This window comes from Pleurodeles waltl, chromosome 1_1 (genome assembly GCF_031143425.1).
Source record: "Pleurodeles waltl isolate 20211129_DDA chromosome 1_1, aPleWal1.hap1.20221129, whole genome shotgun sequence".
NCBI classification, from domain to species: Eukaryota; Metazoa; Chordata; class Amphibia; order Caudata; family Salamandridae; genus Pleurodeles; species Pleurodeles waltl.
Window position 1 is genome coordinate 397,099,381 of NC_090436.1, and position 14,639 is coordinate 397,114,019.

A 14,639-nucleotide genomic window follows, 5' to 3' on the forward strand; every position below is an offset into this window, starting at 1 on the left:
ACGGATGAACCATTTATGCATGACATGGAATTAATTGCTTTTATATTGGTTTCCATGTGTTAGCCTAACACTGCTATTTGCTTGCAGGTTCCCAGTGCAGTTTGTGAATAGGCCTCATCAGGTTGTTAATATGCAGGCCTCACAGTTCTAGTAATGTTTGGTTCTCATTATGTTTTTGAATCCTATGTTATTACTGTGTTTTCCAAACACAGGCCTCATAGTGTGTGTGTGCAGTGCTCAGTGGTCTTTTAGTATCAGTTGTTTTTAGGTTTCGCCTACAGTGCGCATGCTTAAAAATAGGCTTAGAGCCCGCACATTAATTACCAGCACTTACCATTGCTTGGCTCCCACGTTGCTTTCGTTTCCTTGCTTCTCATTGGTCAGGCTGTCTAGTTGCTTCCACTTTCTTTTTAGTTCTTCTGTCACCTGGTCATCCATGGAGTTCGGAGGAAGTACAGTTTCCTGACTCTGCGGCCAGTGTACTTCCACTGGCCTCTGTTTGCACAGGTCCTTTTTGTATTTTTAATAAGGCACTCCTTAAGAATGCAGTTGTTTGCAGGCCCTTTTCTCCTTTCCATCCAATCACTTCTCCTGTCCTTGTTGTTTTCCCTGTCCCACACACACCCTCCCACTTTGTTGTTGCCATCCCTCCCACCCCCCTCTCGCATCCCCCCATTTCAGAACAAAAAGTGCTATGATGGGAAGCTCTGGTCGTGCTGTAGCACTTTGTTTTTATTTATTTTAACCCCTTAGCTGCTGGGCCTTTTCCCCCCCAGTGCTGAGCCCTTTTTTGGCTATTTGGGGTAGTTCGCGCTTAGGGCTTCATAACTTTTTGTCCACATAAGCTAACCACGCCAAATTTGCGTCCTTTTTTTCCAACATCCTAGGGATTCTAATGGTACCCAGAGTTGGTGGTTTCCCCTGGAGGAGACCAAGAAAATAGCCAAAATACAGTGAAAATTTTGTTTTTTCCAAAAAAATGGGAAAAAAGGGCTGCCGAAGAAGGCTTGTGGTTTTTTCCCTGAAAATGCCATCAACAAAGGGTTTCTGGTGCTGAAATCACTATCTTCCCACCTTTCAGGACCGGGCAGACTTGAATCAGAAAACCAAATTTTTCAACACAAATTTGGCATTTTACTGGGACATACCCCATTTCTACTATATTTGGTGCTTTCAGCCTCCTTCCAGTTAGTGACAGGAATGGGTGTGAAACCAATGCTGGATCCCGGAATGCTAAACATTTCTGAAAACTAGACAAAATTCTGAATTCAGCAAGGGGTCATTTGTGTAGATCCTACAAGGTTTTCCTACAGAAAATAACAGCTGAAATAAAAAAATATTGAAATTGAGCTAAAAACAACAGCCATTTTTCTTTATGTTTTACTCTGTAACTTTTTCCTGCGATGTCAGATTTCTGAAAGCAATATACCGTTTTGTCTGCTGGACTCTTCTGGTTGCGGGGATATAAAGGGCTTGTAGGTTCCTCAAGAACCCTAGGTACCCAGAGCCAATAAATGAGCTGCACCCTGCAGTTGGTTTTCATTCTATACTGGGTATACAGCAATTCATTTGCTGAAATATGAAGAGTGAAAAAGAGGTATCAAGAAAACCTTTGCATTTCCAAAATGGGATCAAGATAAGGTTTTGAGGAGCAGTGGTTATTTGCACATCGCTGAATTCCGAGGTGCCCATACTAGCAAGTGAATTGCAGGGCATTTCTCAAATAGACGTCTTTTTTACACACTCTCTTATATTTGGAAGGAAAAAATGTAGAGAAAGATAAGGGGCAATAACACTTGTTTTGCTATTCTATGTTCCCCCAAGTCTCCCGATAAAAATGATACCTCACTTGTGTGGGTAGGCCTAGTGCCCGCGGCAGGAAATGCCCCAAAACACAACATGGACACATCCTATTTTTTTTATAGAAAACACAGCTGTTTTTTCCAAAGTGCCTACCTGTAGATTTTGGCCTCTAGCTCAGCCGGCACATATGGAAACCTACCAAACCTGTGCATTTCTGAAAATTAGAGACCTGGGGGAATCCAAGGAGGGGTGACTTGCGGGGCTCGGACCAGGTTCTGTTACCCAGAATCCTTTGCAAACCTCAAAAAGTGGCTAAAAAAACAAGTTTTCCTCACATTTCGGTGACAGAAAGTTCTGGAATCTGAGAGGAGCCACAAATTTCCTTCCACCCGGCGTTCCCCCAAGTCTCCCGATAAAAATGATACTTCACTTGTGTGGGTAGGCCTAGCGCCTGCGACAGGAAACGCCCCAAAGCGCAACGTGGACACATCCAAATTTTTGGAAGAAAACAGAGGTGTTTTTTGAGAAGTGCCTACCTGTAGATTTTGGCCTCTAGCTCAGCCGGCACCTAGGGAAACCTACCAAACCTGTGCATTTCTGAAAACTAGAGACCTAGGGGAATCCAAGGAGGGGTGACTTGCGGGGCTCGGACCAGGTTCTGTTACCCAGAATCCTTTGCAAACCTCAAAAAGTGGCTAAAAAAACAAGTTTTCCTCACATTTCGGTGACAGAAAGTTCTGGAATCTGAGAGGAGCCACAAATTTCCTTCCACCCGGCGTTCCCCCAAGTCTCCCGATAAAAATGATACTTCACTTGTGTGGGTAGGCCTAGCGCCTGCGACAGGAAACGCCCCAAAGCGCAACGTGGACACATCCAAATTTTTGGAAGAAAACAGAGGTGTTTTTTGAGAAGTGCCTACCTGTAGATTTTGGCCTCTAGCTCAGCCGGCACCTAGGGAAACCTACCAAACCTGTGCATTTCTGAAAACTAGAGACCTAGGGGAATCCAAGGAGGGGTGACTTGCGGGGCTCGGACCAGGTTCTGTTACCCAGAATCCTTTGCAAACCTCAAAAAGTGGCTAAAAAAACAAGTTTTCCTCACATTTCGGTGACAGAAAGTTCTGGAATCTGAGAGGAGCCACAAATTTCCTTCCACCCGGCGTTCCCCCAAGTCTCCCGATAAAAATGATACCTCACTTGTGTGGGTAGGCCTAGCGCCCGCGACAGGAAATGCCCCAAAACAGAACGTGGACACATCACATTTTTTCATAGAAAACAGTGCCTACCTGTGGATTTTGGCCTCTAGCTCAGCCGGCACCTGGGGAAACCTAGCAAACCAGCACATTTTTGAAAACTAGAAACCCAGGGGAATCCAAGATGAGGTGACTTGTGGGGCTCGGAACAGGTTCTGTTACCCAGAATCCTTTGCAAACCTCAAAATGTGGCTAAAATAACACGTTTTCCTCACATTTCTGTGACAGAAAGTTCTGGAATCTGAGAGGAGCCACAAATTTCCTTCCACCCAGCGTTCCCCCAAGTCTCCCGATAAATATGATACCTCACTTGTGTGGTTAGGCCTGGTGCCTGCGACAGGAATAGATCACACAACGGTCAATGTTGGTCCTTACGTGAGGCAGCTGTTGACCCTGGGGTGATCCATTCCTGACACAGGCACTAGATGTAGGCACTCAAGTGGGGTAGTGTTTTTATCAGGACAGGTGAGGAGTCACTGGGTGGTAGGAATGTTGTGGATCCCAGCATATTCCTGTAGTTTGTGTGACAGAAATGCGAGAAAAATAGAGGTTTTTTTCAACATTTCAGCTTTGCAGGGTATTCTGGGTAAGAAAACTTTGGGGAATCCACACAAGTCACACCTCTGTGGACTCCCCCGAATGTCTAGTTTCCAGAAATGTTTGGGTTTAGTGTGTTTCTCTATATGGCCGCCGAATCCAGGACCAAAAACACAGGTGCCTGCCTTACAAAACCAGTTTGTTTTGCCATAGACAATTTTGATGTCTCCACAATATGATTTGGGTGGTGGAATTTGGGGCTGAACTAAATTGGTGAGCTCCCAGGAGAGCACTCTCTCTCTGCTTGCCGCCGCATTCACCTGCTCTCTGGGTTGGCCTAACCCACTATTACCCAGTTGCATGAACAGCTTGCGAAGGGACAGCAGGACTGTCCTCATCACCTTCCTCATAATGTACTGGAAGAGGAGTTTTCGAATGGGACTCCTCTGACTGAAAAATCACTCCCAGAGTCTGCGCCATTATCCTATCCCTCAGATGCTGTCTCAGTATCTGATGTCTCAGTCTCTGATCCTATGTCAGAGCGGTCCTCTATAACCCGAGTGCAGGCAGCAGTCATCCATCAAGATGCCATCTCTGCTATTGGCTAAACTGTCGCTCTAAAACACTAGCCTACGTAGACAGTCACAAAATCGATGGTGTGTGTGAGATACGTGCAACAGTAGAGGCCACCTTACCTGCGCTTCTTCCCTCAATCAGCACGTACTTTCAAGACACTCAAAAAACACCTTGTCACATACCATTCGTCACAGTCTTTAGCACCTCCTGCGCCCAGTCCAACAATCATTATTGGTGCTCCCACTCCCTCCTCCTCGGATTCCCTCATTACCACCCAGCAAAAGTGCCCTTCATCTCTCCATAGACTTTACTAATGTACTCAGCTATTTACATAAAATACAGATGTGCTCTTTGCAGTAGGCATATAAACCTTCTGCGCTTCTTTATGGCACTAAAACTGCCACTAGACAAGTCGGACCCTTTTCCACCCAGGGAAACCACACACATATTGACAAAAGTGATATATATATGACAGCCAACCACCTGAAACTCAACTCAAGCAAAACCGAAATAATCCTCTTTGGCCCACACAAAAACACCTGGGACCCCCCATGGTGTCCCACCACGCTAGGCCCTGCACCCACCCCCGCCAACCACGCACGCACGCAACCTCAGCATCATCCTAGACTCCTCCCTCTCGATGACCCAACAAATCAACGCTCTTACCTCCTCATGCTTCAACAAACTCCGTATACTGAAAAACATTCAAATGGATCCCCACAGAGACCAGAAAAACTGTCACTCACGCACTCATCAGCAGCAGGCTTGATTACGGAAACGCCCTCTACGCCGGCACCACTCTAAAACTCAAGCGCAAACTACACGCATCCAGAACTCAGCAGCACGACTCATCCTCGACCTCCGCCGACACGAACACATCTCTCCACACCTCAAATCCCTCCACTGGCTCCCCATTGACAAAAGGATCACCTTCAAGATCCTCATCCTCGCACACAAATCACTCCACAACACAGGCCCTGCCTACCTCAACGAGAGTCAACTTCCACACCCCCACACGAAACGTCCGCTCAGCTGACCTCTCTCTCGCCTCTGTCCCCCCCATCAAACACACCACCACCGGGGGCAGATCCTTCTCCTACCTTGCACCCAAAACCTGGAACGCACTCACAACCCACCTTCGCAAGACCCAAAACCTACTTCTTTTCAGGAAGGGCCTCAAAACCTGGCTTTTTGAACAGTGAACATCTACATAGATATATCTATAGATATATCCATGTACCTAGATATATCTATCTACATAGATATATATAGATATATACATATATTTTTTTTTAGTTGTTGTATGGTTTCCTTGGGGGCCAAAATGGCCCCCAGGGAAACCCTACAACATCTAAAAAAAAAATTGCCCCCACAGGGGGTCACCCTGCCCACTGGCGACCCCCTGTCATTTCATTTTTTGTTTTTTATTTTTTTTTTTTGGGAGAAAAAAAATCCCCTGGGGGGGGCGCGATCGCGCCCCCCCCCAGGGGGCCCCTACCTTTTTTTTCAAAAAAAAATTATGCCGGGGGGGGCGGCCCGTTTTCCGGGGGGGCCGCCCCCCAAAAGTGAAATCCCTGGTGTCTAGTGGGGTTTCCTGGCCCCCGATCGCAGCTGTGCTGCGATCGGGGGCCAGGAAACCATTTCAGAAGGCCTCGTAAGAAAGGGGAGACTCTCCCCTTTCTTACGAGGCCTTCTGAAACTGTTTCTGGCCCCCGGTCGCAGCACAGAGAGTCTCCCCTTTCTTACGAGGCCTTTTCAAAGTGTTTCCTGGCCCCCCCGATCGCAGCACAGCTGTGATCGGGGGGGGCCAGGAAACCTGAAAGTGTTTCCTGGCCCCCGATCGCAGCACAGCTGCGACCGGGGGCCAGGAAACACTTTCAGGAAGGCCTCGTAAGAAAGGGGAGACTCTCCCCTTTCTTACGAGGCCTTCCCGAACGTGTAAAAGGCCGTTTTCCCCATCAAAGCAGGAAGCGGCCGCAAGGGGCGGGTGGGGGTAGGGGGCCGGGGGGAGACACGGTAGCTTCCGTGTCTCCCCAGGGAAGTAAAAAAAATAAAAATAAATCCTCGGGTGCGATGCACCCGAGGATTTATTAATGCCCTTCCTGGTGTCGGCCACTGGTCGTGACCCGCACCAGGGAGGGTGTGTGGGCGTCGGCCAGTGGCCGACGCCCGCACCAAAGCGGTTAAGTGATCCGTAAAAAACATTAATAAAGCCAAATAGCTCATACAGAGCTATTTGGCTTTGTTAATGTTTTTTAAAGATGTTGCACAGTAGTTTAGGCTGCTGTGCAACATGGCTTAAAGTAAATAAAAACAAAGCGCTATGGTGCGTTCAATGCTGGCCACCGCATAGCACTTTGTTTTTATTTACTTTGAGCTATGTTGCACAGCAGCCTGTGCTGCTCTGTAAAATCTTTAACAAATCATTGACAACACCAATAAATCTTGCTTAGGTGAAACCTGTTGGCTTTGCCAATACTTGTTGACTATTTCGCTCAATAGAGCACATGTTCCATCTCTAAGCCTTTAAGTGACAATTGATGCTCAGTTTACAATTTGCAGAAGTTTGCAAGGCTGAGTGGACTTTGCCTGAATGACATGTTATCTGCACCTCGCCAAATTTTTCAGCAATGCGCATTTAACTCTCCAAGCCATCCTGTCGGCTAGCTTACTTGTAGCGTGGCTTCATAGTGTCTTTTATATATAAGCTCACAGTGCTGGTTATGCATAGTTTTAACAGTGAACTCAGCGTGCAATTCTGTTTTCTTCTTTGTGTGTTTGTGTGTGCAGTTTTGTTTTATTTTATAATGAATTGTAGGAAGGCACAGATAAAAATCTAGGATTTTCTGCTGATTATTATTACAAAATCACTTTGGCATGGTTTTTGAAGTTCGGCTAATGACTTACCAATATGTTATAATCTTATATACATAACATAGGGTTTTTGTATTTAATACTGGTCATAATTGCATTTTTTACAGCCCTGAGGAAGTTTTTGAGATGATTCTCTCATAGGACTAAACACGTGTTGGCTGTTGGCTGTTTTACCAGTACACGGAAATTACATTTGGAGAATAAAGTGGCTGTTTTTCCAGTACACAAAAATAACGTCTGGCGAATCAATTGGACTGATGATCTATGTTACTGGTCTATAGTATGCTTGACCACTTGTGAAGAGGACATTACTGTATCCAAACACGGTTTCTTTTGACCATTTGTTAATTTGGGATCTATTTTTAGGTAGAGTCACAGAAAGAGTGTTACCAAAGATTAGTAAGTTGTTTATATGAGCTATTCATCTCTGACCTGGAAAACATTTAAAGCTCCAGATACAGTGGAGATTCTGCCAATATTTAGATTGGCCTCACAATGCTTATAATATGCATGCATCACCATGTACTTTATGTACAGACCTCGTTGTGCTGTTGCTCTGTGTGACTGACAATGATGTTTAGCCTCATGGTGCTTCTTATGTACAGACCTCACAATAGGCTTCCCAGTCCTCCTTATGGGTAGGCCTCATAGGATTATTTATCTGCGGACCCCATGAGACTGTTTGAGTACATGGCTCTCTGTGATGTTTACTTGTGAAATTTGCAGTGCTGTTTATGTGCAGACTTCATACTCAACATTGCTCATCTACGGGTCATGCAGCATACTGTTTGTGTCATCTACATATCCAACTGTGCTGTTTATTTGTTGGAATTAGACAGTAGTTTGTCTTTCTACTGTCTAGGTCCAGGCCTGTGTTTGTGTCTAGACCCCCATAGCTTTATTTACATACAGGTCTCATAGAGCTGGTCTGCTGTTTCCGAACAGATGCAGATCTCACAGTTCTCTTTGACTGTTCAGGTCATGTTTGCCTATCCTCTTATTGATGTTTGTGTCTAACCTGACCTCACAGTGCTGATTATATGCTGGTTTGATGGTGCTAATAATGAACAGTCTTGGTTTAATGCTCAGTCAATCAATCAATCAGAGTTAATAGAGCTCAGCTACTCACCCTTTAGGGTCTCAAGGCGTCGGGGGCGAGGTGTAGCATGGTGTAGCGTGTACCGGAGGTGGATTAAAAAAAAACCTTGTCTTAAGTTCCTTCGTGAAGTTGGGGAGGGAGGTTGTTTGTCCGATGTGGACGGGTAGGGTGTTCAAGGTGGTGGCGGCGAGGTAGGAGAAGGAGCGTCCTCCTGTTCTGATTTTTCTGATGTGGGGTACTTCTGCGAGAGAGAACTGGGCTGAGCGTAGGGTCCTGTGGGATACGTGGAAGTTGAGTTGCTGGTTAAGGTAGGCAGGTCCAGTGTTGTAGAGTGCTTTGTGTGCGTAGGTGAGGATTTTGAAAGTGATTTATTTCTCAATAGGGAGCCAGTGCAGTGTGCGTAGGTGTTGTGAGATGTGTCAGTGACAGGGTAGGTCGAGGATCAATCTGGCGGCGGCTTTCTGGATGTTTTGCAATTTGCGGGTGAGTTTTTTGTTGATTACAGCGTAGAGTGCGTTGCTGTAGTCCAGTTTGCTGGCGATGAGGGCGTGGGTGACTGTCTTTCTATGCTTGAGGGGGATCCATTTGAAGGTCTTGCATAGGAGGCAGAGGGTGCGGAAGCAGGTGGGAGGTGACTGCGTTGATCTGATGGTTCATGCTGATGTCGGGGTCCAGGATGATTCAGAGGTTGCAGGCACATGGCTGGCGGGGTTGGGTGGGCTTCCGAGGGTGGGTGGCCACCAGGAGTCGCTCCATGCATTGGGTTAGGGGCCCATGTTGAGTACCTCAGTCTTGTTTGTGTTGAGTTGAAGGCAGCAATCTCTCATCCAATTGGCAACTGCTTTCATGAAAGTTGTGTCTGGCCTTGTCTGGTTCGTTGGAGAATGATGAGTTGGGTGTCGTCTGCGTAGGAGATGATGTTTATTCCGTAGCTTCTGACAATGGTGGCTAGCTGGGCCATGTAGACGTCAAACAGCATGGGGCTGTGGGAGGATCCTTGGGGCTCTCTGCAGGTGGTGGGGGGTGGGTTCTGTGAGGAATGGGGCGAGTCTCACTTGTTGCGTTGTGCCGGAGAGGAAGGATTGAATCCAGTCGAGGGCCTTGTCTCTAATGCCGGCTTCATGGAGTCTTCTTATCAGGGTGTGATGGGATACTGTGTTGAACGCTGCTGAGAGGTCAAGTGGGATGAGTGCCGCCGTCTCTCCTTTGTCTGAATCCGGATTGGCAGATGTCGAGGACGTTGTGGTTTTCTAAAAACGTTTTGTGTTGGCTGTTGACTGCTTTTTTTATGATTTTTGCAGGAAATGGAAGCAGGGAGATGGGCCTGAAGTTTTTTAGGTCGGTGGGGTCAGTAGATGGTTTCTTGAGGAGTGGGTCGATCTCTGCGTGTTTACAGTCGCGGTGAAGGTGAGCAGCTAGTGAGCAGTTGATGGTGAGGCAGAGGTTGGGGGTGATGGTGTCTGTAGCTCTGTTGAAGACGTGATGGGGTCATGGGTCCTTGGGGGCCCCGGAGTGGATGGACTTCATGGTTTTCAATGTATCTTTGGTGGAGAGGAGTGTCCAGGTGGAGACTGTGGGTTTGTTGGTGTTGGTGGTTGGACGTGGGGGGGAGTTCGGCACGTGGGTTGTCCTTGTTGAAACTGTCGTAGATGCTCTTGATTTTGTGGTGTAAGTAGGTGTTGAGTCTGTCGCATAGGTCCTGTGAGGGTGGGATGTCCGTTGTCTCATTGTTGGGTTGGGCAAACACCTTGATGATGATGAAGAGTTCCTTGCTGTTGTGTGCTTGTGAGGAGATCCTGTCTTGGATAGCCTTTTTTCTGGTGTTTCTGTTGAGTTGGTGCTGTGCAGTGGTGGCAGCTTTGAAGTTGCTGTGGGCTTCTGGGGATTTAGTGTTTCCCCAGATTTTCTCAATGTGGTGACAGGTGCGTCTTGAGTCCCGGAGTTTAGGGGTGAACCAGCTGGCTCTCTTTGCGTGGTGTTGTTGCCCTTTTTGAGGGGGGCTATGGTGTTGGCGCAGTCGGTGATCCATTTGTGGAAGGTGCGTGCTGCGGTGTTTGGGTCCTCGTTGCGTGCGATGGTGGGTGCCACAATGGAGAGGGTGACGGTGAGCTGATCGTCGGTTATTCTTGTCCAGTTTCTGTGTGATGGCTGGGGTCTGGTGATGGTGGGTGAGTTTAGGGTGAAGTGGATGCATCAGTGATATGTCCATGGGAGTTCCGTGGTGTGGCTGAAAGTAGCGGCGGTTCCTGTAGTGAAGTTGGGATCGAGGGTGTGTCCTGCCGAGTGTGTTGGCTCTGTCACGGTCTGTCGAAGTCCTATGTTGTGGAGATTGTCTAGGAGGGATGCGGTGTTGGGGTCTTGTGGTTTCTCGAGGTGGAAGTTGAGGACTCCCAGCAGGGTGTAGTTGGTGGCTGCAATGGCTTGTGCAGAGATGAAGTCCGTGATGGAGTCGGCGAAAGGTGTGCAGGGTCCGGAAGGGCAGTAGATGACGGTTCCCCTGATGGTGGATGTTGGGCTGGTGTGTAGCTTGAAATGGAGGTGTTCCATCAGGTTAGTGGCTTCTTTGGAGTCTTCATAGTGTGCGTTCAGGTGGAGTTTGGACCTCTGGACGATGGCGATTTCCCCGCACCCACCCCTCAAGGGCAGCTGGGACAATCTTTCCGGGCGATCTTGTACCCCTGGGGGATGGCGATGGCGATGTCTGGGCCTGATGTGTTGTTGGTCCAGGTCTTGGTGAGGAATACGACATCCGGGGTGTTGCTGTCAAAGAGGTCCCAGATTTCGGTGGCATGTTTATGGAGGGAGCGGATGTTTAGGAGGGTGGACTTCAGGGGTTTCGGGTTCAGTGAGTTGTTGCAGGTGGGTTGTGCTGGGTCCCGGGTCTTGGTGGTGATGCAGGTTTGACGGCAGCGGAGGCAGCTGAATGGACTGTGTGTGTTGCCTGGAGCTGCTTTCTTGCAGTTGTTGTTGCGCCCTGGGTTGAGTGCGATGAGTTAATCTACTGTGTAGAGACGGAGGGTGTCCGGACCAGGAGTCCTGGCACTGGTCGCGGACGGGCACAGACGGGCTTGCCTTAGACGCGCCCACTGCGCGCAGCCGCCATTAAGGAGGGAGGAGAGGACAGCTGGGAGGCGGAAGCAGAAAACAGCGTGAGAAAGGGGACAGGGCTGCGGGGATAGAGCGCGAGAGAGGACTGGGGCCGCAGGGGCAACAGTGGCAGGGGGGAGTGAGAGAGAGAGCAGAGTGAGAAAAGAAAAACAGAGAGGAGAGAGTGAAAAATGCAGATAGCGAAAGACAAAGGGAACAGAACATGGAAGGAAAAGCACACAAAGATTGGAACAGGGGCAAAAGAGGAAAAAAGGAGAAAAGAGGCAGAGGGCAGCCCAGTAGAAGAGCAGAACTCTCTCACTAGATATGAGGGATGAGGCGCAGGCAGAAGCCTGCGGGTAGAGGAAGGCCTTGAACTCTTGACAGAGGTCAGAGTTCAGAAGAACAGAAGGGCTTACTTGCCGTGGAGCTACAGGTGGCAGAGCAGTTCACTGACTAGGTGGCATCAGCATGCTGTTCATGGGTACGATGTAATTTTGACTACCAGAAAACATGCTACAAGATCCATTTATGTGAGTTGCTGGAACAAATTGGTACAGTAACGTGAGTCAGAAGGTGTGGATCTCGTTAAAACATGTATTTCTAATGTTTTGTTCTGTCTCTTGCACAGTAGGGGCTGAAAGTGGTTACAGTCAAATGTCATCTGGCTGCCCTGCTGGGTTTTATGAATTCCTTTGCTTTGCCATCATTGTTTAAGTTTCCTTTCGTCTGATCGGTTTATTTTAAAAGTTTCTTACCATCTTGTTTATTGTTCCTCAGTGGGATTCGAACTCTGATTGGACTTTATTGATATCATCCCCTTTTTGAGCCTGAACTTAGTTGTCCTGTTCAGCTTTTTACCTTGAAGGCAGTGTTGTTGGTAACAATCAGTTCAGCTTGTAGAATGAGAGAACTTAATTCCAGCTTTCCCAGTTTGTCATCCTGTTCATAGTTTCTACTTAGCAAGTTTGTCCCCCTCCCCTGCCTGCCTTGTTGCCGAAGGTTGTTTTGATATATAATATGACCCAGTCTTTCAACTTCCTATCCTTCTGGTCTCATCCTAGCAAGGAGGGTGAGCGCTTACTTAATATGGCCCCCAGGCATGCAGTCTCCTAGTGCTCAAAATGACGTAGTGGATGACCAGCTCTTTGTTGACTTTGTCTGAGCCAAAAATTACAAGATGGCCAAACATACCACTTCACTCTTTTTCATGTCAAAATATCTGTTATGCATTAGCCAACAGAGATCCTCTGAAGGGCCTTTGTGCCCACTCCACTAGGGACATGGCTGATTCCACAGTTCTTACCAGAAGTGTTCCTGTTGCTAATATCTCCTGAGCTGCTAGGTGGTTATCTCTGCATACCTTTGCTAAATATAAATATTACTTCTTCATAGCTCAAGCATTCAGCAATGAATACTTTGTCAGGGCAGTAATGCATGATTTTCTTGGTCAGCTGTCATCACTTATTCTCACCTCTTTGTTGGTATTGCTTTGGGAATCATTCTTTAAATGAGGAGGAATGTGCAGGAAAATATATCCATCAGAAGTTAAACTTACTTACCTTCAGTAGCAACATTTCTGACAGATACATTGGCCCTGATTCTGACCCGCCGACAGGCCGGCGGTGCCCCGCAGGGCATTCTGACTGCGGCGGTTTGGCCGCGGTCATTTTTGGAAAACCGGCGGTCTCCCGCCGGTTTTCCGCTGCCCTTGAGAATCCTCCATGGCGGCGGAGCGCGCTCCGCCGCCATGGGGATTCTGACACCCCCTACCGCCATCCTGTTCCTGGCGGGTCTCCCGCCAGGAACAGGATGGCGGTAGGGGGTGCCGCGGGGCCCCTGGGGGCCCCTGCAGTGCCCATGCCAATGGCATGGGCACTGCAGGGGCCCCCGTAAGAGGGCCCCACTCTGTATTTCAGTGTCTGCTTTGCAGACACTGAAATACGCGACGGGTGCCACTGCACCCGTCGCACCTTCCCACTCCGCCGGCTCAATTCTGAGCCGGCGTCCTCGTGGGAAGGTTGATTTGCCCTGGGCTGGCGGGCGGCCTTTTGGCAGTCGCCCGCCAGCCCAGGGCAAATCCCAAAATACCCTCAGCGGTCTTTCGACCGCGGAGCGGTATTTTGGTGGGGGAAGTCTGGCGGGCGGCCTCCGCCGCCCGCCAGACTTAGAATGACCCCCATAGTCTTCTTGCAGATTCCTCACCTGCCTTCCTGCTTCCCGGATGAGTCTGTACCATATATAATAAGATTCCTTTGTATGTAAATATGTTGTGTGCTGTTGTTGATACTTTCTTGGTCCCTGTCTGTAAATTTGTAGAAATGTGAAAAACGTTTATGTAACTGATGTCAGTGTGCATGTTGGTGCCTATTATACACCAGTGTTGTAATGACTTGTGGGTGAAGTTGCGGATGAAACTGCATGCCACTATCCACTGGTGCTGGAGGCCTACTGCTGGGAAAGAGCGTTTTCCAGATTATTCTGAGGCCTGCAAGATATACTTAAAGTGAGGAATCTGCAGCAAAATTATAAATCCAGCATAAGTGTCTCTTTTACATGTAAGTAACTTTTACTTTATCATCTCCCTTCTAATCAGCATGGAGACGTTTGTGCCACACCTTCCAGATGTAGGGATGTTCTTTTCAAATAAAATCAAACATATTTAAAGTATTACAGTTGGATCAAGAAGTGATATCTAGTTAAAATAATGTTCTAAAGATGAGTAATCTTCAAAACAAATATTAGCAAAGCCTTTAGGTCTGGTTTGCATTTTGCACCGTTGTGACGGAGTAACCCATCGGTCAATATCTAAATTAGGCCCGTAAACTTTAATGAAAAAAAAAAAGACTGCTGCATTGAACAAAACAAAACCGAAAAGGTTGTTTACTATATAAAATGCATCTACGGTGATTGAGACTTCACACACGCCCTCATATTTTACAATCCAAACACCTCCTTAGGAGGTGCGATGATACACAAACAGCCGGTAGCATGTGGTGAGCTTGTAATTCGTATCTGGGTGGAGCCAAAACCCACTTAATATATTCTAAGGAATTGTAACAATAGATAGGGCAATGGCTGTGTTGTCAAGCAGGACTTAAAAATTAGGAACTGGAAATAAATACCTGGAAAAAAGCAACAGAAGCTAGAGCTGCTGAGTAGCAAAGGTTTGTAAGACTACATAATATGTGGGTTAGCAGAGCTCAGCAGTGTGGGACTGAGGATTGTGCATAGGGTCTAAAGAGTGTCTTATGTAAGTGAATGAGAGCATGCAGAATTCATGAGTGTATGATATATGTGTTCATAGAGTAAGTGTTTGATTGATGAGTGAAACTGTGCTTCCAGGGTGAGTAGGTGAGACTGCACCAAGCAATGCTGGGGATGTTCAGAGTCGGGCTTCAGACATACAGA

The 14,639-nt window shown here is 47.6% G+C and overlaps 1 protein-coding gene across 2 annotated transcripts in view; it reads left to right on the forward strand.

The window, feature by feature from the left end:
* WDR41 (WD repeat domain 41) overlaps positions 1-14,639 on the forward strand; it is a 404,073-nt gene that overhangs the window by 112,329 nt on the left and 277,105 nt on the right. The gene's annotated exons all lie outside the window — the stretch shown is intronic.